The following is a 25,710-nucleotide window of genomic DNA, read 5'->3' on the forward strand; positions in this document are numbered from 1 at the left end:
AGGACTGCTGTGGGAACTAATCGTTGCTGCAAACATGGGAGGCTCTCTGGGGAGAGGAGGGGGAGGAAGTCAAAGCAGGGGTAGCATGCAGTGTCCATGTGGCAGGAGATACTGAAGTATGTGTGTTTCAGGAAGTGATGATGGTGGGGGTGCTGGAATTGAGTAAAAGTTTTGTTTAGGGAGAATTAACAGTTTTAGCTATGCATGAAGAAAGACTCTTGAAAATTCTGTAATATATAAGAAAAATGTGGTATACAGCTGATCTTGGTTATGAAAATCCCACTAGCTGGCCGAGTGCGGTGGCTCATACCTGTAATCCCACACTTTGAAGGCTGAGGTGGGAAGAGGAGTTTGTGACCAGCCTGGGAAACATAGTGAGACCCCATCTCTACAAAAAAAAATACAGTAATTAGCTGAGCATGGTGGTGTGCGCCTGTAGACCCAACTACTTAGGAGGCTAAGGCTGGAGGATCGCTTGAGCCCAGGAAATCCAGGCCAGAGCAAGCTATGATTGTGCCACTGCACTCCAGCCTGGACAACAGAGTGAGACCTTGTCTCAAAAAAAGTAAAGAAATTAAAAAAGAAATTTTAAAAAGGAAAAAAAGAAAATCCCACTAGAAAACGCATTTGACAAGTAATTTTTATCAAGTCACTAAACCTTCTTGAAACAGGGCACGATTGGTATTACTAAAGAGGAAGAGTTTCCCAAGTTTGCTCTACATGTGGGAGAATGTGGTGGCCACCAACATACTTTTATTCAAACAGTACACTGGGGAGCAAAAAGTTTTTGTAACACAGACAAGAAAATACACAACATCCTATTTATTTTAGAGATGTAATTTCAGCAAACATACTCAATAAAACACATAATCTCCTCATCAGCTGCACTAAAGTTTATTTTTAAACAGAAATTCAAAATATTTAAGCCATAATCCTATCACAGCTGCAGGAGGATCGTCAATGTAGAGTTATAGGTTTACATTCACTCTCACCAAAATGTCTTTCAGTACAGCATTTATTTTGAGAATATTTATCATGTTGATAATTAAAGCAAAAAAGTTCATCTACATTTTACTTTCATTATCAAAGTAGTTTTCAAAGAAGTTTCTAGGTTTAAAATATACAAGACAGTTATTAAGATTAAAATTTAAAAGCGTAATGAAAATCTTAACATGGAAAGTGAAAGACTAATAGAAGAGTGGCGACTTATTCCAGAAATCATAATCTACTCATGAAATTCTTTGTGGTGGCATAATTTTAAAATTGCATTAGACAATGACAGTCTTATCAGGCAGGGTATTTTCAACTGCACAGAATAGCCAACTAAAATTTGCTTAAGCAATTTGGACATTGATCTATCTCTCTTAATGAAATCTCTAGAGGTAGGTGGTCCTAGGCTTAGTAGGTCAGTGACCAGGTAGTTCAGTGGCTCGGTGATGTCATCGTAGGTTCAGGCTCTGACCATCTCCTCACTCTGCCAGCCTTGGTTGTTGGCAACCATCACCTTGTGATTCCAAGAGAGCCGCAGGAACAACACATCATCACACAAGGACGTCCAAAGCAGGAGAGCTGGGGCCAGGGAGAGGTGATGGGTACATATCTCCCTGCACCTGTTTCTTATAAGGGAGGAATATCTTTCCCAGAAGACCCCAGTTGACTTCCATGAAGTCTCACAGACCAGAACAAACTCACATGCTCACTTCCAGCCAATTTGTGGCAAATGGGAACAGGACTGCCACTAGCAGAGAAGCCTTCATTCATTCATCCCCTGAGGCTGGGCACACTGCAGCTGAATGCCCGAATAAAGCTGTGGTCTCTTAGCAAGGAAGAAAGTGTGATGGGCAGTCAAGAGTGCCTCCCAAATGTAGGTAAAGAATAGTAGCTTATATTGTTGAGCATATCTAGTACTAGACACCTTACTATATACCTTACGTGCATTCTCTCATTTAATTCTCACTAGCTAGAGGCCATTATTATCTCTATTTCTCAGACGAGGAAACTGAGGCACAGAGTAGTGATACAGTTTTTCCAAGGTCTGCACCCAGACAAGTGGTAGAAACAGGATTTAAATCCAGACAGTCTGACCCCAGAGCCAGCTAAGACTTTACGTGGGTAACTGCAAAAATGTAGAAGCAGAAAAGACAACTGACAAGGCTACAGAATTCATTTTGGGTGGCAAGTTAGTTAAAGGAGAAGAGCTGTAAAGCCTTTCAAATTTCAGATGAAACACATCTCACTTCACCCATCTTCACTGCATTATGCTATGAGAGAAGAAAAATTCTTGTGGTTAACAAGCTTTATAATTTTTCTTTTAAAATGTATTTTATTTATTACCAATATATTTTTAAATGTTTTTAAATTCACATATATTGCTAAAACCATAACAAAGATGTTTACTTCTTGATAGATCTTGTATATATTTTATTACAATACACGTATTTACATTTTACTATGCTTTTTTCTAAACCTTTTTCTTTGTTTACATTGTCTTCCTGAATATGTTTTTGAGTAGCTTAAAAACATTTCATATTTTATTTGTCTGTTGTTGTCCATCCAAATTCCTTCTCATTTGTCACCATCAGAAATAACAGCACAATAAATATCTTTGTTCTTACAGCCTTTTTTTCCTTTAGAATAAATTCCAGGGAGTGGGTTACTAGGTCAAAGAGTCTGGACAATTGTGTGACTTTTTACATCCACTGCCAATGCATTCTCCAAAAGAACTGAACTAATAAACATTGCTGCCAGAAATGTAAGAATATACTCATTTTCTGAGATCACATCAGCTTTGTTTTATTTATATTTATATTAGTTTAATAGCCATTTTTTTCCTTCCATTTCTTTGATTTGGAGTGGAGTATTTTATATAGGCGTGCTTACAAGCACTTCCTCCTGTGAAAAATCTGTTCTTACTCTTTGCCCATTAATCTTTCTGGATCTTGGTGCTGTTGTGATTCACATATTTCAAAACAAAGTTGGCTTAATTTTATTTCTGCAAACTGAATGCAGACTGAATGACTGGTTCGTCTAGACTTACACTTGGGCGGACCCAAATTCCAGCTTGTTTCCTCAACCTCCTAAATTTCAACAACTGAGGCATAAATGTCAATCTTAGCTATAAAAATATGAAAAAGAATGTTTCCACTGCTTAGTTTTTTTCTTCAAAAGACATACTAGGGCTGCTATATTTGAAAATTCTAAGAGTAATATTAACATTTATGCATCAGTCCTTGTTTTCATAATCAACTACACTCTCCAAATAAAGGATTATTCTTTCAGTATGGGAATAATAGCCATGATAAAATATCTTTTGTGTCTTTATCCTGAAATTGCTAAGTATGAAATCAGAGGTGGAATAAAGCAGTATCTTCAGATTTTGTTTTGCTTAAATAGGAAAAAACTCCTCAAAATAACACATACACTAAAACTATTTAATCTTTCAGCAAAAAAAAGAACAGGCCTGGTATACACACACTTTTGGACTCTACCACTCTGCCTGTTACCTGTTTCTGTTACCTAAATATTTTTTCCCAAACCAGAATCCCTAAGAGAGACTTAAAATACAGATTCCTGGTCCCCCGCCCCGCCCCAAGTCTAACAAATCAAAATCCTTAGGGTTGCATCCTGAATGTGTATGTATATTAAACGGAGTTGGAGTCTCACTCTGTCGCTCAGGCTGCAGTGCAGTGGCACGATCTCGGCTCATTTTTTGTATTTTTAGTAAAGACAGGGTTTCACCGTGTTAGCCAGGATGGTCTCGATCTCCTGACCTTGTGATCCACCCGCCTCAGCCAGGCATGAGCCACTATATTTTTTAAATATTCCCCAAGTTTTCAAATATTTTAGCTGCAAAATTCTCTTTTAAAACTAAATCTTTTAAGAACCATAAGACGAATATTTATATCGATTTTTAAATGCTGCTAGGCAAAAGACCTGTATTTACTCCTGCACTGCTTTGAAAAGAGTTTTTGAAAGATAATTTACACCCTTAATTAATCCTTTACCTAAGAAAGAGTAGAGGCCAGAAACAAATGTTTTTGACTTTTTATAGTACCTGACTGCTTTAAAAGCTCTCTGTAAGCTGGCCATAGGCACAGATCATGTGGCAGCCAGTATCAATACTCATAAGTCTAATTTATCCTCAGGATATTCCCTGAAGTATTCAGGAATTCTTAGTCCTATTACAAAGATTTTGTTGTTGTGATAGTGGTTTTGTTTATTTAGAAAAATAAAAGTCAAAAAATAGCCCCTGTATAAGGATAGTACAACCATGAGTAATTTTATTTTTTCAAGCTTTTCTTTAATGTCTTGAGTAAATGATATTTATATTTCAGGGAAAATTAAAAGGGGAACATTAAAAAAACCTGGTGGCATTCCCAATTTATCTACTGATGGCTTTTGAATTTTCCTCACTGTCAGGAGACTGACATTATCTCAGTTATTAAGATTATTAGAATCTTATTCTAGGATATCAGTAAACATAGTGGATAGTTTATTAATGTATTCAATAATGTCAATATCCACATTATTCTTCTGCTATATATTATCTACACACACACACACATACATATTCCACATGTCAATAAAAATAGTAGGTGGTTTAATAATGTCTTCAATAATGTTGATTTCTGCATTATTCTATTAATATGAATTATACTATATATATTTATTCCATATATATGGAATATACATATAAAAAGAAACCTGGAAGAACTTGAGACCAGAAAGATATTAATGCAGACGTCTCCATAAGTCAATTCTTTCCTAACTCTCCAAGATATTCCCATGTAGGTGTTTAAATCACAGAAAAGTACTTCTGCTGGAATCTCGCCTAGGTAAAGAGAAAGCACTGTGGTTAGTTTTGTCTTCTTGCTGTGGCCCAGAAAAAGAAAGTCACACTATGCGAAGTGGGCTATGAGGAGACACAGACAGGCAAGTCTATGTGGGCTGCAAGTGAAAGAGTTAACTATTTACAAGCCCACTGATGTCTCCAACACTGGCTAAATCTCATTATTCTGCCTCATTCCAGAAACACACTCACAATCTGCACAGGGTTCTTGAAAGAGTACACTAACGTTTCTTAGCCCAGCCACCCAAAATGGGAGTATTTTGTACACAATTCTGTAACACACAGGCAGCGAATCTTCTGGCCTCACTTAACTAAAACAAGCAAAAGTACTCAATAACTCCACATGGTTTCATGTTAAACTTCCAACTCCAAGGCCAGGCGTGGTGGCTCATGCCTGTAATCCCAGCACTTTGGGAGGCCAAGGCGGGCAGATCACCTGAGGTCAGGAGTTTGAGACCAGCCTGGCCAACATGGCGAAACCCCATCTCTACTAAAAATATGAAAATTAGCCGGGCATGGTGGTGGGTGCCTGTAATCCCAGCTACTTGGGAGGCTGAGGTAGGAGAACCCGGGAAACAGAGGCTGCAGGGAGTCGAGAATGCGCCACTGTGCTCCAGCCTGGGCGATAGAGCGAGGCTCTGTCTTAAAAAACACACACAAAAAAAACTTCCAACTCCAGCCTGTAATTGGCCAGAAATGTCAGTACTTTTTGAACTATCCTACCAAAGTGTCCTAACAGCAGAGGAGCATCTCTTAAATACAAAATTAATTATTCTCCCTCATGGTTATCTTTAAAATTCTTGCAAATGTTCCACCTTAGTGTGTGTGTATATGTGTATAGACACACATACATACATATACACACACACACATATATATACACATATATTTGCTTTAATATCAAAATCATGCTTCTTCTAAAACTAGGGGGGACACTGATACTCTAGGAGTATGTACTAGTTGTACTGTGGAACTTCATCACGTCCCCAGCAAGGTGCACACCTACCAGATTGCCTGCCTTTTCCAAAATGCTCCCCTTCCATCCAGGAAATACGTCTACAAAACAAGTTCCTAAGAGCTATTTGTCCAAGGTGCTGCCCTGAGGCCCAAGGCAATAGTTAACTGAACCAGAGAAGTACTCCGCTCAGGGCAGCCAAGGAGATTCCCTGTCCAGAGAATGTGAGAAGGAGATGAAGAGTGAGTGTCAGTCTCTCTTTGGCTGAACCTGTAACCATATGTTGTACGACTGTGGTCCAAGAAGTCTGAAAGGTGGTCTTTAGAAAAGGAAGGAATGAAGACGACGCTCACAGAGAAGCAGACACTAGAGGTAGGATGGGAATGCTGCCTGTTCCTCGCATAGTCCTGTCTGTGGGGTGGCCCTTCCTGGAGCTGGGCTCCATCCATTTGGAAGTTGAGCTCCCTGAGTAGTCACCTCAGCATACACAGAACACTCGTGTGAGAAACACAAGCTAAGTGATGAAAAAGGCAGGCACAATAGAGCAGCCTGGGGCCTTATTCAGCAAGAGGTAAATCACTTGCTGCGGGCATACCCCAACTCTGAAAGAAAAACCAAATTAACAACCATGCAAGCTCCTATTTGGATATAAGCTAGGTATCCCTTCTTGTCTAGCAAGAAGGAATAAACGTAACATGACTTGCATTAAATGTCATAGTTTTGGAATTGAGAATCTAAATTGTAAGTTACGGGCCCAAAACAAAAAGAAGAACTACAACCCTGATGGTGAACTTCCTTTTTTCCAGGCTGTTACATGCTTTGCTGTTGCCACCCCCGACTGTGTGGTAAGAGGCGACCCCCTGGGTTTCCCCAGCCAGGCTGCCCCATCGAAGGCAGCTACACAACGGCCAGGAAAAGCCAGCCAGAGCCAGTAGGGCTGGAGCCCTGACAAAGGCAACGACGCTCCTGGAGTCAGATAATGAAAGCCAGAGCAGGAAGGACCCTGCGCTTCATGTAAGACGTTCACCAAATAAAGAAATGTTTAATCATGCATCTGTGCTGTACATTGCAGGGGCCTTTGAAAAGCGTAATGTCTGGGTACAGTTTAAGAATAAGGAATCTTAATCTATCTGGCCTAACTTTAGAAAATTGTTTGGAGGGGATTCTTAAGATACTCTGAATTTATACTTTCTTAACGGGGGCTGTTTTTTGTTTATGTAGTTTGTGAGAAAATGTGTGAATGATCTGTAATTTGAGTCTGTTTTCAAAGCTTAGATAAAGTATCATTGGATTTTACCATTTTCATTTAATGCTCTAGATGGCAGAAAACTAAGACCTAAGGAATTAAAAAGGGAAAGATTTCAGATAATGAACTAGTTTCTAGTGACTGTCCAACAGTGGACCAGGCTCGTTTCTAAATCACTAGGTGTCTAAACTTGACAACAGTTAAGACTAGATCCCTAACTGTCAGGAGCATGAGTACAAAAGATTCCTGCTGTTCTATGATGTGTTTCTGACTATGTGTCTTTGAAAGACCTTTCAACTTTAATGCTCCAACATTTAGATGTTCTCCATATACCAACAGCTTTATAAAAAGTAAACGTAAGCACAGCAGAGACAAAAGACAACTTGAACACAAGTTATCCACATCAAAGTAACAAAACCAAAGTGCATTTGTCATTATACCAGGAAATAAATCAAATTGAGACAGATGTACAGGAAAAAAAAAAAAATATGTCATGAACCTGAAGTTAAACATCTACTTTTCAGGCTCGAGTTTTTAAAAAATACACATCTAAGATTCTTTCCCAAGAAGGTTTCATGTATATACAAATACATTAATCCCCCTTAGAATAGATTTAAAACAAAGGCCTTGGTGTTTCAGAAAACGGCACAAAAAAAGAAGAGGATGTAAGGCCCTGTGTATAAACAAGTCGAGAAGCTCATATCCTAAGCTAATCACTCCTATGCAATTTGAGGCAGCCACATCACCCTAGTCCAGGACTTCCATGTACTCCCAGTAAATCATAAACTGTCCTGTAAGGGGGCTTCAGCCTTCTCATAGATCACAGATCAAAGACCAAGTATATAAAGAGAGAGGAAGGAGAAAAAACTGTATTCATGCTTTGGGTGCCTCAGGAGGTACAGAAAAGAGAGAAGTCAGTTGATGTCTCCAAACCTCTAAAAGCAGCTCATCTTCAAAAACAATGGAAGAATAGGTGAAAACACCAATCCAGTCCCCAAGAAGCAAGAGCTCTCCTTGCACAGGTTTAGTGTTTAACATTTCAGTTGCCTGAGCTTAAGCAGATTCCAGGACTCTCTTGGAGGTGGCAGCTATCACTGTGTGGGATTTCTTTATAGTCAAGGTGATAAGATCTCTTTCAGATCATTTTGCAAAGGAGGTGAGCTGGACAAATGTGAGTACCATGTACACCCACCTGTGAAAGCTAAATACTTACCAGTTCTGTTTGGTATGACAATAGTTTTTAAGAGGTTTTTTAAAAAAACAAATTAAAAGCACACAGAAAAACAGAAGTTTTTTTTTTTACTTGATTAAAAGAATCAACAGACAGTAACAGTCAGCTTTTTAGTGATTATTATAAAACTTTGGGAAAAAAACAATCATGACTTTCTTCAATTCCTTTTTCTTTTACTTAATATCTTAAAACAATTCAATATTTTTGCACATATTTTTTATTGTGTAAAGGATACATAAAATTTACCATTTGATAACTAAAAGAGTATAATTGGATTGTTTGTAACACAAAAGGTAAATGCTTGAGGGGATGGATACCCCATTCTCCATGATGTACTTATTTCACATTGCATGCATGCATCAAAACATTTCATGTACCCCACAAAAATATACACCTACTGTGTACCCACAAAAATTAAATTTTTTTAATTTACCATTTTAACCATCTTTAAGCGTACAGTTCACTGGGATTAAGTACATTCACATTATTATACAACCATACCATCATTCATCTCCAGAAACTTTTCCCCATCCCATACTGAAACTCAGCGCCAATTAAACATTAAATTGCCATTGCCTGCTCCCCTTATCCCTGGTAACCACTATTCCACTTTCTGTCTCTCTGAATTTTACTGCTCTACGTACCTTATATAAATGAAAATCATACAATAGTTGTTCTTGCATCTGGCTTATTTCACTTAGCATAATATCTTCAAGTTCAGCTATGTTGTAGCATGTGTCAGAATTTCCTTCATTTTTATTTTCATTTATTATTTATTCATTGATTTATTTTTGAGATGGAGTCTTGCCCTGTCACCCAGGCTAGAGTACAGTGGTGCAATCTTGGCTCCCTGCAACCACTGCCCCAGGTTCAAGCAATTCTCCTGCCTCAGCCTCCCAAGTAGCTGTGATTACAGGCATGTGCCACCACACTTGGCTAATTTTTTTTTTTTTTTTTTTTTTTTTTTTTGTATTTTTAGTAGAGACGGGTTTCACCATGTTGGCCAGGCTGGTCTCAAACTCCTGACCTCAAGTGATCCACCCACCTTGGCCTCCCAAAGTGCTAGGATTACTTTGGGAATTCTGTACTTGGCCAGAATTTCCTTCCTTTTTAAGGCTGAATAATATTTATATTTATATATTTTGTTTTGTTTATCAATTCATCTGTCACATTTTGTTTATCAATTCATCTGTCATCAGACATTTGAGTTGTTTCCATCTTTTGGTTATTTTGGATAATGCTGCTATGAACATGAATGTACTAATATCTGTTCACCTCTCTGCTTTCAATTCTTTTGGATATATATCCAGAAGCAGGATTGCTAGATCAAATGGTAATTCTATATATAACTTTTTGAGAAACCACCATACAGGTTTTCATGGCAGCTGCACCATTTTACATTCCCAACAGCAAAGCACAAGGTCTTCAATTTCTGCACATCCTCACCAACACTTGCTGTTTCTGGTTTTTGGATAGTCACCCTGATGAGTATGAAGTGGTATCTCATTTGTAATGGTTTTGACTGGCATTTCCCTGATAATTAGTGATTGCTTCATTTTCTTCTAAATGGTGTTTCAAAATATATCTTCTTGTTTTGTTTCAGTATCTCTTTCTGTAGGATAGAAATGTAATGCTTGCTCTGAGTAGATATTCGTGAAGTGCTTTGGGAGTTCTGAAGCACTTCCAACACACTAAAACTAAGAAGCCAGGGTTTCCATTATTCAGGTCTCAACCAACTACCAAACGTTGCAGCCTGGACAGAAAGATATTGCCAAAAGTTTCCAGCTCCTACCAGAGGCCTCCCCTGAGCAGCTCCTGCTCACATATACCCAACTGTGTCCCCCTCCCAGAGCTACACACTAAGAACACAACACAGCAACAGATTCAACTTTAAAAATAACTTCATAAACCTAAGAAACAAAAACAAAGGTACTTGGAAGATATGGGAGTTAAAAATCCAGTTTTGAGACAGGTCCTTGTTAAATTCCCTGGATCTTGGTTCCTCCTGTCTAACCCACCATGATTTCCCAGACTCCTGCAGATAATCTCTTTCCCTTCTGCATCTAAGCTGATCCAACCCTCCTTAGGCTGCCTGAGAAAATTTCACTTTCAAATCTTTTCTCTTTTTTGTTAAACTGTCATCTTCCAACACAACAGTGTCATAGTCACTAATTCAACAGCCAACAAGCATATGCCGCAGACTCCAATGTGCCAGGTGCACTGAGCTCGGCACTAGAGACACCATGATGAATAAGACCAGGCCCCAGCAGGAAGGACTGCCATAGAGGGAGTCTGCCTTCTCTAGGCTCTTACTTTATCTAAAATGCTAATGTATCTCCTGGGGCATACAACCACCTTTTGGTCATCTATAAATAGAGTCACTTGCTATAACTCACTGAAAAGAACGTGGTCCAGGAGTTTCACGTTTGTGTGGGATTCCCATGAGTGCGCATGTAATTTGAGGGTGAAAAAAAAAAAAAAGAAAGAAGGAAAAGAATGTGGTCCAATAAAGAACATAGGCCATACTATGTTATATGACCTTGAGCAAAATCACTCATCGGTGGCCTCACCTGAAAAACGGTAAGACTACTTTTCCTAGAAACAGAGACCCGAACCAGACAGTTTTTTAAAGGGAAGCTCATCAAATGCTTTTTTGCCAACCAAAAAAAAGAAGGAAAAAATATAGACAATCTTTTCTTTAAAAAAAAAAATGTTTCTTTTCTAATTGTTGTCTTTTCTAAAAACATAACTCTGTATGCCAAAGATAAAGCTTTGATGACTGTACACACCCTGTCTTCTTCCATAGTAGCTGTTATTACTGCCGAGCCTTCTGAAAAGTGTTTAAGGAGGAATGATAACAAGGGACCCTAGAGAATCTGAGACTTTTCGTTGCTAAACAAAAAATCAGAACCACGCTTGAGACGTTATACTGCTAAGACAACAAGAACATTTGCCTCAAATCAAACAAGAGACAGGGCCTGCTAACTCCAGTGATGGCCAGAAGAGACAGGCTGCAAGTCTAGTTCGTCCTTATGAAGAAGACAGGATCTGAAAAAAACTCACACCTCGAAATCATCTCTTCTGTGTGATGGGATAAGAGAAAAACCGAGGGCAAAATCAAATTCACATGCAACTAGAAATCACAACTAAAAATCTATAATGTATGATATGTGCTAGGCTTTACAACAAGAATCTATCAGAAACAGCTTACTTCCTACCAGCCAGGACAAAATATTCGCACACTGTTATACAAACAAATCTTCCTAGCCATACGGTAGTTCCCTCTGATAGAGCACTCTGGGCAGAGAGCAATAAACAAAACCCAGACAGGAAGTAGCCAGAAAGAATAAATGGCACAGCTTTCTGGCAGTATCTTCTTGTAGAGAAACAGGAGACATTTTTTTATTTTAATAAAATTATCTTAGAACCCAGACCCTAAAATTACTTATTAATATGATTCCCCACAGAGGTAGGGAAGTTATAAATGAGGTTGTAGTGTTTTGGCTCCATTCCTAGAGTCAACATCATGAAGTAAACTCTATTTATTGACCACTGACAACTCCAGAATCAAATTCCCATCCAGAATGAACAATTTTGACCTACCCCCTAGTGGGTGCCCTTTCTGAAGCCTTTTCTCATTTTAAGGCATAAGGATTTGTGCTGACGGAAATTCCACATAAACAATTCAACCTACCAAAATGACTGCATTCTTTCCACAGGAGAATGTTTGAAGAAACTACAGTTGCTTTTAAGTTAAGATTGACAGGCCAGGCGTGGTGGCTCCCGCCTGTAATCCCAGCAATTTGGGAGACTGAGGCGGGTGGATCACTTGAGGCCAGGAGTTCATGACCAATCTGGGCAAGAGATGGTGAAACCCCGTCTCTAATAAAATTACAAAAAATTAGCTGGGCATGGTAGAACACACCTGTAATTCCAGTTACTTGGGAGGCTAAGACAGGAGAATCGCTTTAACCCAGGAGGTGGAGGTTGCAGTGAGCTGAGATCACGCCACTGCACTCCAGCCTGGAAAACACAGTGAGACTCTTTTTCAAAAAAAAAAAAAAAACTTTAGATTAACAAAACATTCAAAATTTACTTTCCTAACATGGATATCTAAATAATACATTAAGCAAGATATAAATATTGCATGATATGGTCTGATGCTGTCTGTGAATAATAATGCCTCTTTAAAAGGTGTTGTGTCTTCCCTGCACTGGGCGCAGCTCTCCTGCCACAGCTCCCTACCCCCTGAAAATGTACACCTGCTCCAAGTTCGTCTCCACTCCCTCCTTGGTCAAGAGCGCCTCACAGCTGCTAAGCCATCCGCTACCTGCACTGGTGATGAAACGACCAGAGACACTGACAGGTGAGAACCTAGCAGCTTGGCAGTCTCACGTCCCCTTACCTCACTCGTCCCTGGCCGCAGCTTCCAAACCAGTGCCATTTCAAGGGACACTGACACAACAGCCAAGTTCATTGGGGCTGGGGCTGCCACAGTTGGGGTGGCAGACTCTGGGGCTGGGATTGGGACTGTGTTTGGGAGCCTCATCATTGGTTATGCCTGGCACCCTTCTCTGAAGCAGCAGCTCTTCTCCTACGCCATTCTAGGCTTTACCCCCTAGGACGCCATGGGGCTCTTTTGCCTGATGGTGGCCTTTCTCATCCTCTTCGCCATGTGAAGCAGCCGTCTCCACCTCCCATAGTTCTTTTTCCCATGTCTCATCAGCCCTGTATGTTTCTTTTCTTATACCTCCCCAGGTGGCCTGGGGAACATCGTTGGCTCAGGGTTTGAGAGAGGAAAGACAAAGACCGTATTAATAAGAAAAAGAAAAAAAAAAAAAAGGTGTTATGTCAAGTTTGAATTTGCCTAAAAGCCACAGCAGTACAGGAACACTGAAAGGCAAATGTCACTATTCCAGTGTAGCAGAGGCTCCTAGCTGTCTCCCCAGTATCCATCTTCTCTTTCCTCTATAGTAACAGAAGCCTTAGCTGGGCACATGGCTGCTTCCCTAAAGATTACATTTCCCAGCCTCCCTTGTAGAAAAGTAATTATGTGATTGATTCTGGCTAATGGAATAAGATGTTTTCAGCTTCCAGGTCATGCTCTTAGAAGGAAAGGAGGTTGGAAGCCCAGTGCAGTGCTGTGCATCTGTAGTCCCAGCTACGCCTGAGGTTGAGGCAAGAGGATCACTTGAGCCCAGGAGCTTGAGACCAGCCTGGGCAACATAGTGAGACCATGTTTCTTATTTTAAAAAGAAAAAAAAAAAAGGAAAAAGAAAAGAAAGAAGGCCACCCTCCTCTTTCCTGCTTCCTTTTCCCATGGTGATAGAAAGTGGAGCAACTATCTTAGCTGAAAGAAAGAAGCCATGTGGTAGAGATGGCATAGTAATAAAAGAAAACTTTCTCCCTAACATCATGGAGTTATCTTCTCAGTCTTGGTTTGTTTATGCTCAGACCATTATAGATGAGAGTAAAATAAACTGTGTTCTTATTTTGACCAAATAAGTATCCCGACTAATACCTCTCTTGAAGCACTTTGAATTCAACGGCTGTCTTTTGTTTTGATAGCCATTCCTTAAGCAGAAAGCACCCTGGATTTCTTGAAGGGAATTTCCCAGCATGTTTTCAGAGTGCACTGTCAGGGTTTGATGATAGCATCAACCTTTTTGAGTTTTTAGTATCATTTTTCACAATCCTTGAGGTCAGAGCTACAATAAATAATTCATAACAAGGGGTAGCTTTCCTCCGTTTCCCTCAGGGCATCCTCACAGAAGGAGAAAGTTTTCGGCTCTAGCACCCATCCAGTAAAGGGCTTGTCTTGTCTTCCTCATCTCTGTCTCTAGTCAGAGACGACTGGAATCCTTCACATCATTTATAATATGGGAACCTTTCCTTAACCTTTTCCAGACCCCCGAGGGTGATTAGAAAATAACATTTCCCAAGTTCAAGAAATCAAAAGGCTTGACTCCATATCCCAAACAAAATGGACAAAATACTTAGGTCAAAGTTACCATGTCAGCTTTCATAGGCTCTTTAAAAATTATATGGTTTTCTTTGAAAAGACAATAAACATTCTCAATTGTTTAATGGTCATTGCCACTTACAAAATGAAAACGATAGTTGGCTCAGTGACAAGGACAGTAAAAGAGTCAGCAGCATCTTGGGCACACTGAGAAAACCCAGTAAACCTCCCACAGAATTCAGTCCTCATAGAAATATTCTGTCCAACATCAGCTCCTAATCCCACTCTAGCCAAAAATTCAAATAAGTGCAAAGACATCATGAGCCCATTCCACATGCCAGGTAGCTTTTTCTTACTTTAGACAGAGAAATGCTAATGCACTTCCTTAAGTAACAGCTTTTTTTTTTTTTTCTGGTGGGGAGTGGGTGGGGAGACAGAGCCTCACTCTGTTGCCCAGGCTGAAGTGCAGCGGCATGATCTCAGCTCACTGCAACCTCTGCCTCCTGGGTTCAAGTGATTCTCCTGCCTCGGCCTCCCGAATAGCTGGGACTATAGGTGTACACCCACAATACCAGCTAATTTTTTGTATTTTTAGTAGAGACAGGGTTTCACCATGTTGGCCAGGCTAGTCTTGAATTCCTGACCTCAAGTGATCTGCCTGTCTCAGCCTCCCAAAGTGCCGGGATTACAGGCATGGGCCACCACGCCCAGCCAGTAACAGCTTTTTAAAAATGAAGTCTTTGGGAGGACTTCTTTATTTCCTTTACTGTCTCTGCCTTGTCTAATAAAAATGACAGAGCATTTTGTTTCATGATTCTCTATCTCCTAAGTATAGGGTTTCTCGTATGCAAAGAGTATTATAATTGAGACCATTTATGAACAAAGCATATTAAATGTTACCATGAAAATACTGCAAACCAATGGGTATCACTTTCCTTTAACACTTGAAAAAGCACATAATTCCATGATATTAAAAAGAAAGACAAAAAGGAATGTTTTTAATAATATTTCAACCCTTTGGCTTTATTAGCACTATAACATAAGAGTTCTAATCTGAAAAACCTATGTTTTCACAAACTGAAATCGAGTAGTAAAAGCATTTTGTCACATCCTCCAAGGGCTAAAATGTAAAGCATATGACATAGCCCTATATAAAAATGACCTTCAGTCAAAATAATAAATCAAATGCTCACTCTCCAAGCAGAACGTCACAAACTGAATACCAGGTAAAAGGAAAGCTGTACGTGAAAGCATTGTGCTTTCATGGGAAAATGATTGCTCATGCAAGTAGAACCTATTGGAGAAGTGGTAGCCGCCTGGCCAGGCTGGAACTCATAGTCTTTCAGGGGTTCAACTGGAGGTGAAGACTATCTAAAGAATTCTCCACCAAGAACCATCATTTTCAGTCCTTTCTGATTAAGGACCAAAATAAAAGCTCAGTAGCTACTTCATTTTGATAATTTTTAGAAAGCCTCAAATAACAGCTAAGAACTTTCTATAAGGATGCCAGAGGAAAGGGGGAAAAGATGGAAAATTACAGTTGAAATTACATCCTTAAGAGAGCCAGTTAAGCCACTAATATACAAACAGATCTTAAGTCTGCTGTCTGACCCAGAAAACCACAGATGAGGAATTCATTTTAGGACTAATTACACAAACATTAAATCACTCCCTTTTTCCCTTTTATATTTAAAATTTCGGCATTTTCCTCCCTTTTTCTTTACATGAACTGAATGACAGTCCCTAATCAAGAGACTTGACCTTGGAAATGAGAAATCATCTAGTAGTGCAAGAGTGTCACTAAACTCTGTATAACCTCAGGCAAGTCAGTGCACCTTTCTATTCTGCCATTTCCCCAACAGCAGAAAACAAACCGTACTTCCTACTTCCTGTTGTGATGAAAAATGAAATACTCTAAGTAAGTCAAGCACCTCAGAGACTTTCAATGTGTTTTATGACATTCACAGACGTCAGTTTTGACATCTGAGAAATAATCTCTTCCACTTAATCTTCTATTCACAATATAGAAAAATGTCCTATACAGTCTATTAAAAATAATAAAGGCAAAAAGCTTGACCCTCTCAGGTCATGAAGAATTACTTTCTCTGAAAAGCCCAGTCTTCTAGATTAATATCCAAGAGGACAGGGATTTTGTCTGTTTTGCTCTGTAACATATTCTCAGCACCTAGAACAATGCCATATCAAGGCATTCATTAAATATTAGATGAATGAATGAATAAAGGTTTAGCCTGAATAAACATGGAAATCTTTTTATTTTAGCTATTTTAGGTAGACATCTTAGAATGTATAGTAGCATTCTTCCTTATCATCTTGAGAAAATTATAAGGACATTTTGCAGATGACTAAGGGTCGCCATCGTGAACATTCTGTATTTCAAGGATGCTCTCAGCGTCTTTTAAAATGCTAACATCACTCCCGAATCTTTAATGCAATTTTTCACCTCCTTTATGCATTTATCATTTTTCCCATCCTCCCCCACCTTTCTAATAGGTTGTCATTTCTCCCTATTGTGAATAATTGGCTGTTGCTAATTTATTGTGCACTTAAAAGCCAATTAGCCATGTGTCTAAAGTAAGAATACCTGCCTCTGAGGGCCTAAGGCCTTCTCCTAAGAGTAAAAAATATGATCCTTATACTTTGTCACATCTATGTTTTGGCTCCACTTTTTAATGTTTCTTGATTCTCCACCATGTTCTAGATAGATAAAAGGTTAGATAGCTAAGTTCCAAATAAGTGCACACAATCAATTCATGTTGAAATGACATGCTGTGTTACTAAGAGGCACTTGCTCCATGAGACAGGGTATCTGAAAACAATGGCCCCAGATAATGGTGGCTATCTAAGTAAGCAGCTGGTTCAGGGCTACAGTAGGGGTGTCCAAGATAAAGCACCAGGAGTGGAGGGGAAGACTGACTCTCGGTGCTGAGTGTCCAAAGGAAGAAGCCATTCCAGAGGAGCTGGGGTCGGGGTAAGACACCAAAGCAGGAACTAAGAAAGTCACCAGAATCAGGGGCAAGGTAGAAATCACAACTTGGGAACAAAGCCGAAGCCCAGTCTCCCAAAAAGGAACACAAAGGCAAGGCCAGACCTGACTTGACACAGAGTCCAAGGGTCAGGATGGAGCTCCTTAAATCCTTGGATCCAGATGGTATCTCCAGGAAGGAGCCAAATGTCTTAGATTGTGGCAAGGCTGAGGAACCCAGCACAGGTTTTACGATAGGAAAAGAAGGGCACAGGCTGGCCAACTACCTCCTTCACCACGACCCAAGGGCATCACAACAGGAAGAATAAGGTGTGGGATACCCCAGAAGCCATGGAGCTGCTCTATGAAGCCCTTCTATGCCTAGCTTCAGCACACGTGCCGTGAAAATCTTTTCCATCTTTTTAATAGCAAAGGTACAAAGAGTGATTCAGGAAGATAAATCTGGAGAAAGAAGCATCTGAGATGCACTGGGGCAGGGGACATAGGAGGCAAGGAAATGACAAGTTATTCAGGAACAATGTGATGAAGGCTCTGACAATTTCCAACTTTGGGTAAGAAAAGAGAGAAACTGCCATTTTTTGTGACTTTCTGTGAACCAAGCACAACGCTGGCATTTTTCACATTTGTTATCTCCTTTCTTCCTCACTTTACGTCTGCAAGAGAAGTATACTGTTCCCATTTTATAGGTGAGGAAATTAAAACCCAGAGAGGAAAGGAATTGTAGTCGCATGACATGGATGACAGAGATGGGATTCACTCTGGAATGAGCTGATTTCAAAAGCTGATTCCACTTACACCAGCTGATACTCAAGTGACTTTTTTTAAAATAGAAGAATGGGGTGAATGGGATAAGGAGGGGGTGCATATGTCTGCATGCATCTGCTTTTCACGGGCTTGAGGAATCAGCCTGGATGGAGACCTTCCTCATATGCCCTGTCTTCACTCCACAGAACTGGGAATCCATCAGACTGGAGGCTCTCATCCCCAGGATGCCTCCCTAACACTGGGAAAATCATGTTTTTAAATGTTTTCTTAAATCGTAATGATCTAAAGTTACCTATCTAATCTGTGTGTCGATTGCTCAGCGTTCTTAAAGCAGGATGTATCTTGTGGAACCTTAGATTACAGCTGTTTTGGGGAAAAATATGACTCAGATAAAATAAGAAATGCATATTCAAAAAAAATCCAACATTTCCATGAAAAGCTGTTAAGCTTTGGGGTGCTGGTAATGTGTGTTTTTTTTTTTTTTTTTTTTTTTTTTTTTTTTTTTAAATTTATTTATTATTATTAAACTTCAAGTTGTAGGGTACATGTGCACAACGTGCAGGTTTGCTACATATGTATACTTGTGCCATGTTGGTGTGCTGCACCCATCAACTCGTCATTTACATCAGGTATAACTCCCAATGCAATCCCTCCCCCCTCCCCCCTCCCCACGATAGGCCCCAGTGTGTGATGTTCCCCTTCCCGAGTCCAAGTGATCTCATTGTTCAGTTCCCACCTACGAGTGAGAACATGCGGTGTTTGGTTTTCTGTTCTTGTGATAGTTTGCTAAGAATGATGGTTTCCAGCTGCATCCATGTCCCTACAAAGGACACAAACTCATCCTTTTTTATGGCTGCATAGTATTCCATGGTGTATATGTGCCACATTTTCTTAATCCAATCTGTCACTGATGGACATTTGGGTTGATTCCAAGTCTTTGCTATTGTGAATAGTGCTGCAATAAACATACGTGTGCATGTGTCCTTATAGAAGCATAATTTATAATCCTTTGGGTATATACCCAGTAATGGGATGGCTGGGTCATATGGTACATCTAGTTCTAGATCCTTGAGGAATCGCCATACTGTTTTCCATAATGGTTGAACTAGTTTACAATCCCACCAACAGTGTAAAAGTGTTCCTATTTCTCCACATCCTCTCCAGCACCTGTTGTTTCCTGACTTTTGAATGATCGCCATTCTAACTGGTGTGAGATGGTATCTCATTGTGGTTTTGATTTGCATTTCTCTGATGGCCAGTGATGACGAGCATTTTTTCATGTGTCTGTTGGCTGTATGAATGTCTTCTTTTGAGAAATGTCTGTTCATATCCTTTGCCCACTTTTGGATGGGGTTGTTTTTTTTTTTCTTGTAAATTTGTTTGAGTTCTTTGTAGGTTCTGGATATTAGCCCTTTGTCAGATGAGTAGATTGCAAAAATTTTCTCCCATTCTGTAGGTTGCCTGTTCACTCTGATGGTAGTTTCTTTTGCTGTGCAGAAGCTCTTTAGTTTGATGAGATCCCATTTGTCAATTTTGGCTTTTGCTGCCGTTGCTTTTGGTGTTTTAGACATGAAGTCTTTGCCCATGCCTATGTCCTGAATGGTACTACCTAGGTTTTCCTCTAGGATTTTTATGGTATTAGGTCTAACATTTAAGTCTCTAATCCATCTTGAATTAATTTTCGTATAAGGAGTAAGGAAAGGATCCAGTTTCAGCTTTCTACTTATGGCTAGCCAGTTTTCCCAGCACCATTTATTAAATAGGGAATCCTTTCCCCATTTCTTGTTTTTGTCAGGTTTGTCAAAGATCAGATGGCTGTAGATGTGTGGTATTATTTCTGAGGACTCTGTTCTGTTCCATTGGTCTATATCTCTGTTTTGGTACCAGTACCATGCTGTTTTGGTTACTGTAGCCTTGTAGTATAGTTTGAAGTCAGGTAGCGTGATGCCTCCAGCTTTGTTCTTTTGACTTAGGATTGTCTTGGAGATGCGGGCTCTTTTTTGGTTCCATATGAACTTTAAAGCAGTTTTTTCCAATTCTGTGAAGAAGCTCATTGGTAGCTTGATGGGGATGGCATTGAATCTATAAATTACCTTGGGCAGTATGGCCATTTTCACGATATTGATTCTTCCTATCCATGAGCATGGTATGTTCTTCCATTTCTTTGTGTCCTCTTTGATTTCACTGAGCAGTGGTTTGTAGTTCTCCTTGAAGAGGTCCTTTACATCCCTTGTAAGTTGGATTCCTAGGTATTTTATTCTCTTTGAAGCAATTGTGAATGGAAGTTCATTCCTGATTTGGCTCTCTGTTTGACTGTCACTGGTGTATAAGAATGCTTGTGATTTTTGCACATTAATTTTGTATCCTGAGACTTTGCTGAAGTTGCTGATCAGCTTAAGGAGATTTTGGGCTGAGACAATGGGGTTTTCTAAATATACAATCATGTCGTCTGCAAACAGGGACAATTTGACTTCTTCTTTTCCTAACTGAATCCCCTTGATTTCTTTCTCTTGCCTGATTGCCCTAGCCAGAACTTCCAACACTATGTTGAATAGGAGTGGTGAGAGAGGGCATCCCTGTCTTGTGCCAGTTTTCAAAGGGAATTTTTCCAGTTTTTGCCCATTCAGTATGATATTGGCTGTGGGTTTGTCATAAATAGCTCTTATGATTTTGAGGTACGTTCCATCAATACCAAATTTATTGAGCGTTTTTAGCATGAAGGGCTGTTGAATTTTGTCAAAAGCCTTTTCTGCATCTATTGAGATAATGATGTGGTTCTTGTCTTTGGTTCTGTTTATATGCTGGATTATGTTTATTGATTTGCGAATGTTGAACCAGCCTTGCATCCCAGGGATGAAGCCCACTTGATCATGGTGGATAAGCTTTTTGATGTGCTGCTGAATCCGGTTTGCCAGTATTTTATTGAGGATTTTTGCATCGATGTTCATCAGGGATATTGGTCTAAAATTCTCTTTTTTTGTTGTGTCTCTGCCAGGCTTTGGTATCAGGATGATGTTGGCCTCATAAAATGAGTTAGGGAGGATTCCCTCTTTTTCTATTGATTGGAATAGTTTCAGAAGGAAAGGTACCAGCTCCTCCTTGTACCTCTGGTAGAATTCAGCTGTGAATCCATCTGGTCCTGGACTTTTTTTGGTTGGTAGGCTATTAATTATTGCCTCAATTTCAGAGCCTACTATTGGTCTATTCAGGGATTCAACTTCTTCCTGGTTTAGTCTTGGAAGAGTGTAAGTGTCCAGGAAATTATCCATTTCTTCTAGATTTTCCAGTTTATTTGCGTAGAGGTGTTTATAGTATTCTCTGATGGTAGTTTGTATTTCTGTGGGGTCGGTGGTGATATCCCCTTTATCATTTTTAATTGCGTCGATTTGATTCTTCTCTCTTTTCTTCTTTATTAGTCTTGCTAGTGGTCTGTCAATTTTGTTGATCTTTTCAAAAAACCAACTCCTGGATTCATTGATTTTTTGGAGGGTTTTTTGTGTCTCTATCTCCTTCAGTTCTGCTCTGATCTTAGTTATTTCTTGCCTTCTGCTAGCTTTCGAATGTGTTTGCTCTTGCTTCTCTAGTTCTTTTAATTGTGATGTTAGAGTGTCAATTTTAGATCTTTCCTGCTTTCTCTTGTGGGCATTTAGTGCTATAAATTTCCCTCTACACACTGCTTTAAATGTGTCCCAGAGATTCTGGTATGTTGTATCTTTGTTCTCATTGGTTTCAAAGAACATCTTTATTTCTGCCTTCATTTCGTTATGTACCCAGTAGTCATTCAGGAGCAGGTTGTTCAGTTTCCATGTAGTTGAGCGGTTTTGATTGAGTTTCTTAGTCCTGAGTTCTAATTTGATTGCACTGTGGTCTGAGAGACAGTTTGTTATAATTTCTGTTCTTGTACATTTGCTGAGGAGTGCTTTACTTCCGATTACGTGGTCAATTTTGGAGTAAGTACGATGTGGTGCTGAGAAGAATGTATATTCTGTTGATTTGGGGTGGAGAGTTCTATAGATGTCTATTAGGTCTGCTTGCTGCAGAGATGAGTTCAATTCCTGGATATCCTTGTTAACTTTCTGTCTCGTTGATCTGTCTAATGTTGACAGTGGGGTGTTGAAGTCTCCCATTATTATTGTATGGGAGTCTAAGTCTCTTTGTAAGTCTCTAAGGACTTGCTTTATGAATCTGGGTGCTCCTGTATTGGGTGCATATATATTTAGGATAGTTAGCTCTTCCTGTTGAATTGATCCCTTTACCATTATGTAATGGCCTTCTTTGTCTCTTTTGATCTTTGATGGTTTAAAGTCTGTTTTATCAGAGACTAGTATTGCAACCCCCGCTTTTTTGTGTTCTCCATTTGCTTGGTAAATCTTCCTCCATCCCTTTATTTTGAGCCTATGTATGTCTCTGCATGTGAGATGGGTCTCCTGAATACAGCAGACTGATGGGTCTTGACTCTTTATCCAGTTTGCCAGTCTGTGTCTTTTAATTGGAGCATTTAGTCCATTTACATTTAAGGTTAAGATTGTTATGTGTGAACTTGATCCTGCCATTATGATATTAACTGGTTATTTTGCTCGTTAGTTGATGCAGTTTCTTCCTAGCCTTGATGGTCTTTACATTTTGGCATGTTTTTGCAATGGCTGGTACCAGTTGTTCCTTTCCATGTTTAGTGCTTCCTTCAGGGTCTCTTGTAAGGCAGGCCTAGTGGTGACAAAATCTCTAAGCATTTGCTTATCTGTAAAGGATTTTATTTCTCCTTCACTTATGAAACTTAGTTTGGCTGGATATAAAATTCTGGGTTTAAAATTCTTTTCTTTAAGAATGTTGAATATTGGCCCCCACTCTCTTCTGGCTTGGAGAGTTTCTGCCGAGAGATCTGCTGTTAGTCTGATGGGCTTCCCTTTGTGGGTAACCCGACCTTTCTCTCTGGCTGCCCTTAAGATTTTTTCCTTCATTTCAACTTTGGTGAATCTGGCAATTATGTGTCTTGGAGTTGCTCTTCTCGAGGAGTATCTTTGTGGCGTTCTCTGTATTTCCTGGATTTGAATGTTGGCCTGCCCTACTAGGTTGGGGAAGTTCTCCTGGATGATATCCTGAAGAGTGTTTTCCAACTTGGTTCCATTTTCCCCGTCACTTTCAGGCACCCCAATCAGACGTAGATTTGGTCTTTTTACATAATCCCATACTTCTTGCAGGCTTTGTTCATTTCTTTTTCTTCTTTTTTCTTTTGGTTTCTCTTCTCGCTTCATTTCATTCATTTGATCCTCCATCGCTGACATTCTTTCTTCCAGTTGATCGAGACGGTTACTGAAGCTTGTGCATTTGTCACGTATTTCTCGTGCCATGGTTTTCGTCTCTTTCATTTCGTTTGTGAGCTTCTCTGCATTAATTACTCTAGCCATCAATTCTTCCACTTTTTTTTCAAGATTTTTAGTTTCTTTGCGCTGGGTACGTAATTCCTCCTTTAGCTCTGAGAAATTTGATGGACTGAAGCCTTCTTCTCTCATCTCGTCGAAGTCATTCTCCGTCCAGCTTTGATCCGTTGCTGGCGATGAGCTGCGCTCCTTTGCCGGGGGAGATGCGCTCTTATTTTTTGAATTTCCAGCTTTTCTGCCCTGCTTTTTCCCCATCTTTGTGGTTTTATCTGCCTCTGGTCTTTGATGATGGTGATGTACTGATGGGGTTTTGGTGTAGGTGTCCTTCCTGTTTGATAGCTTTCCTTCTAACAGTCAGGATCCTCAGCTGTAGGTTGTAGCTGTAGGAGATTGCTTGAGGTCCACTCCAGACCCTGTTTGCCTGGGTATCAGCAGCAGAGGCTGCAGAAGATAGAATATTTCTGAACAGCGAGTGTACCTGTCTGATTCTTGCTTTGGAATCTTCCTCTCAGGGGTGTACTCCACCCTGTGAGGTGTGGGGTGTCAGACTGCCCCTAGTGGGGGATGTCTCCCAGTTAGGCTACTCAGGGGTCAGGGACCCACTTGAGCAGGGAGTCTGTCCCTTCTCAGATCTCAACCTCCGTGTTGGGAGATCCACTGCTCTCTTCAAAGCTGTCAGACAGAGTCGTTCGCGTCTGCAGAGCTGCTGCGTTTGTGATTATTTACTGTGCCCTGTCCCCAGAGGTGGAGTCTACAGAGACAGGCAGGTTTCCTTGAGCTGCTGTGAGCTCCACCCAGTTCGAGCTTCCCAGCAGCTTTGTTTACCTACTTAAGCCTCAGCAATGGCGGGCGCCCCTCCCCCAGCCTCGCTGCTGCCTTGCCGGTAGATCACAGACTGCTGTGCTAGCAATGAGGGAGGCTCCGTGGGTGTGGGACACTCCCGGCCAGGTGTGGGATATGATCTCCTGGTGTGCCTGTCTGCTTAAAGCGCAGTATTGGGGTGGGAGTTACCCGATTTTCCAGGTGTTGTGTGTCTCAGTTCCCCTGGCTAGGAAAAGGGATTCCCTTCCCCCTTGCGCTTTCCAGGTGAGGCAATGCCTCGCCCTGCTTCAGCTCTCGCTGGTCGGGCTGCAGCAGCTGACCAGCACCGATCGTCTGGCACTCCCCAGTGAGATGAACCCAGTACCTCAGTTGAAAATGCAGAAATCGCCGGTCTTCTGTGTCGCTCGCGCTGGGAGTTGGAGACTGGAGCTGTTCCTATTCGGCCATCTTGCTCCGCCCCAATGTGTGTTTTTTTTAATCTGGGTGCTACTCATAGAGGGTATTCATGAAGATATGTACTTATTAAATGTGCTCTCTTCCACATGTATAGTATGCTTCAAAACAGTTTTTAAACCGCCAGAGCCGAGTCACATTTTAACCCTGCCCTGTTTCAGTGTAAACTGGCCTGTTATAAATACGCAATAAAGCAGGGAGAGCTTGAACATGGAGATGGGAGCAATAAGGCTCCTCTCTCCTAACGGAGATCCACTAAGAGAAGCACTCTACTCATAACAAGAAGGCTGTTGCCTTGGAAACAGGAGCTGTAACTACTGCAATCACACCTCGGGAGCAAAGATGGCCAAGATCTATTTCAATTCTTAGATGCCTCGAGGAACCGCAGATGACTGTAACTATGGAAGATAGCCAATCTGTAGTAATGAAGAAGCACATGCTGCAGTTAGAAAGACTGCAATTGAGAAGGGAAAAGAGGGGGCAGGGGAAGAAGGAGAAGACAGAATTGAAGTATAACAAGTAAAGCCTAATCCAAGAACTGCAGAGCTGAGGGGCTTTTGGTGGCATTTCCTTAAGTCATGCCACCCTCTAGTTTATTGCCCACCTACTACCTGCCAAACCATGCTAGGTGCTGGGAGGACAAAGCCAGGAAAAGACATACTCAAAGTGACCCATGGGAGGTACAAGTACTCTGGGACCAATTAACCTCAGTGTGCAAAATGGGTACAGGAGGCTTCAGAGAGTGGTGGCATTTTTAAGCTGGAACTCAAAGAACATGTAAGAGTTTCCCAGGCAGAGAAGATGGAGGAGAGACATCTCAGACAAAGGGAGGTGCAAAGGGCAGAGGCATGATACAGCATGTTCTGTTTTTCAGCAGGGTGGCTACCTGCAATTCTGGGTGGGACATTTTCATGTCTGGTAGATTGTCCCACACACTGCAGGCCATTTGCTGTCTCAGACCCCACCCACTCATTGCTGGCAGCAACTCCCAATCATGACAACAACTAAAGTAATGCCCCTCCCACATTTCCAAATGTCCTCAAGG

At 40.6% G+C, this 25,710-nt stretch overlaps 1 protein-coding gene and 1 pseudogene across 6 annotated transcripts in view; one reads left to right on the forward strand and one right to left on the reverse strand.

Annotated features, from left to right (window-relative positions):
- ANKRD44 (ankyrin repeat domain 44) overlaps nt 1–25,710 on the reverse strand; it is a 316,236-nt gene that overhangs the window by 248,434 nt on the left and 42,092 nt on the right. The window lies entirely within an intron of this gene.
- On the forward strand, nt 12,536–13,822 carry LOC103217576 (ATP synthase F(0) complex subunit C2, mitochondrial pseudogene; annotated as a pseudogene).

Source organism: Chlorocebus sabaeus, chromosome 10 (genome assembly GCF_047675955.1).
Source record: "Chlorocebus sabaeus isolate Y175 chromosome 10, mChlSab1.0.hap1, whole genome shotgun sequence".
NCBI lineage: Eukaryota > Metazoa > Chordata > Mammalia > Primates > Cercopithecidae > Chlorocebus > Chlorocebus sabaeus.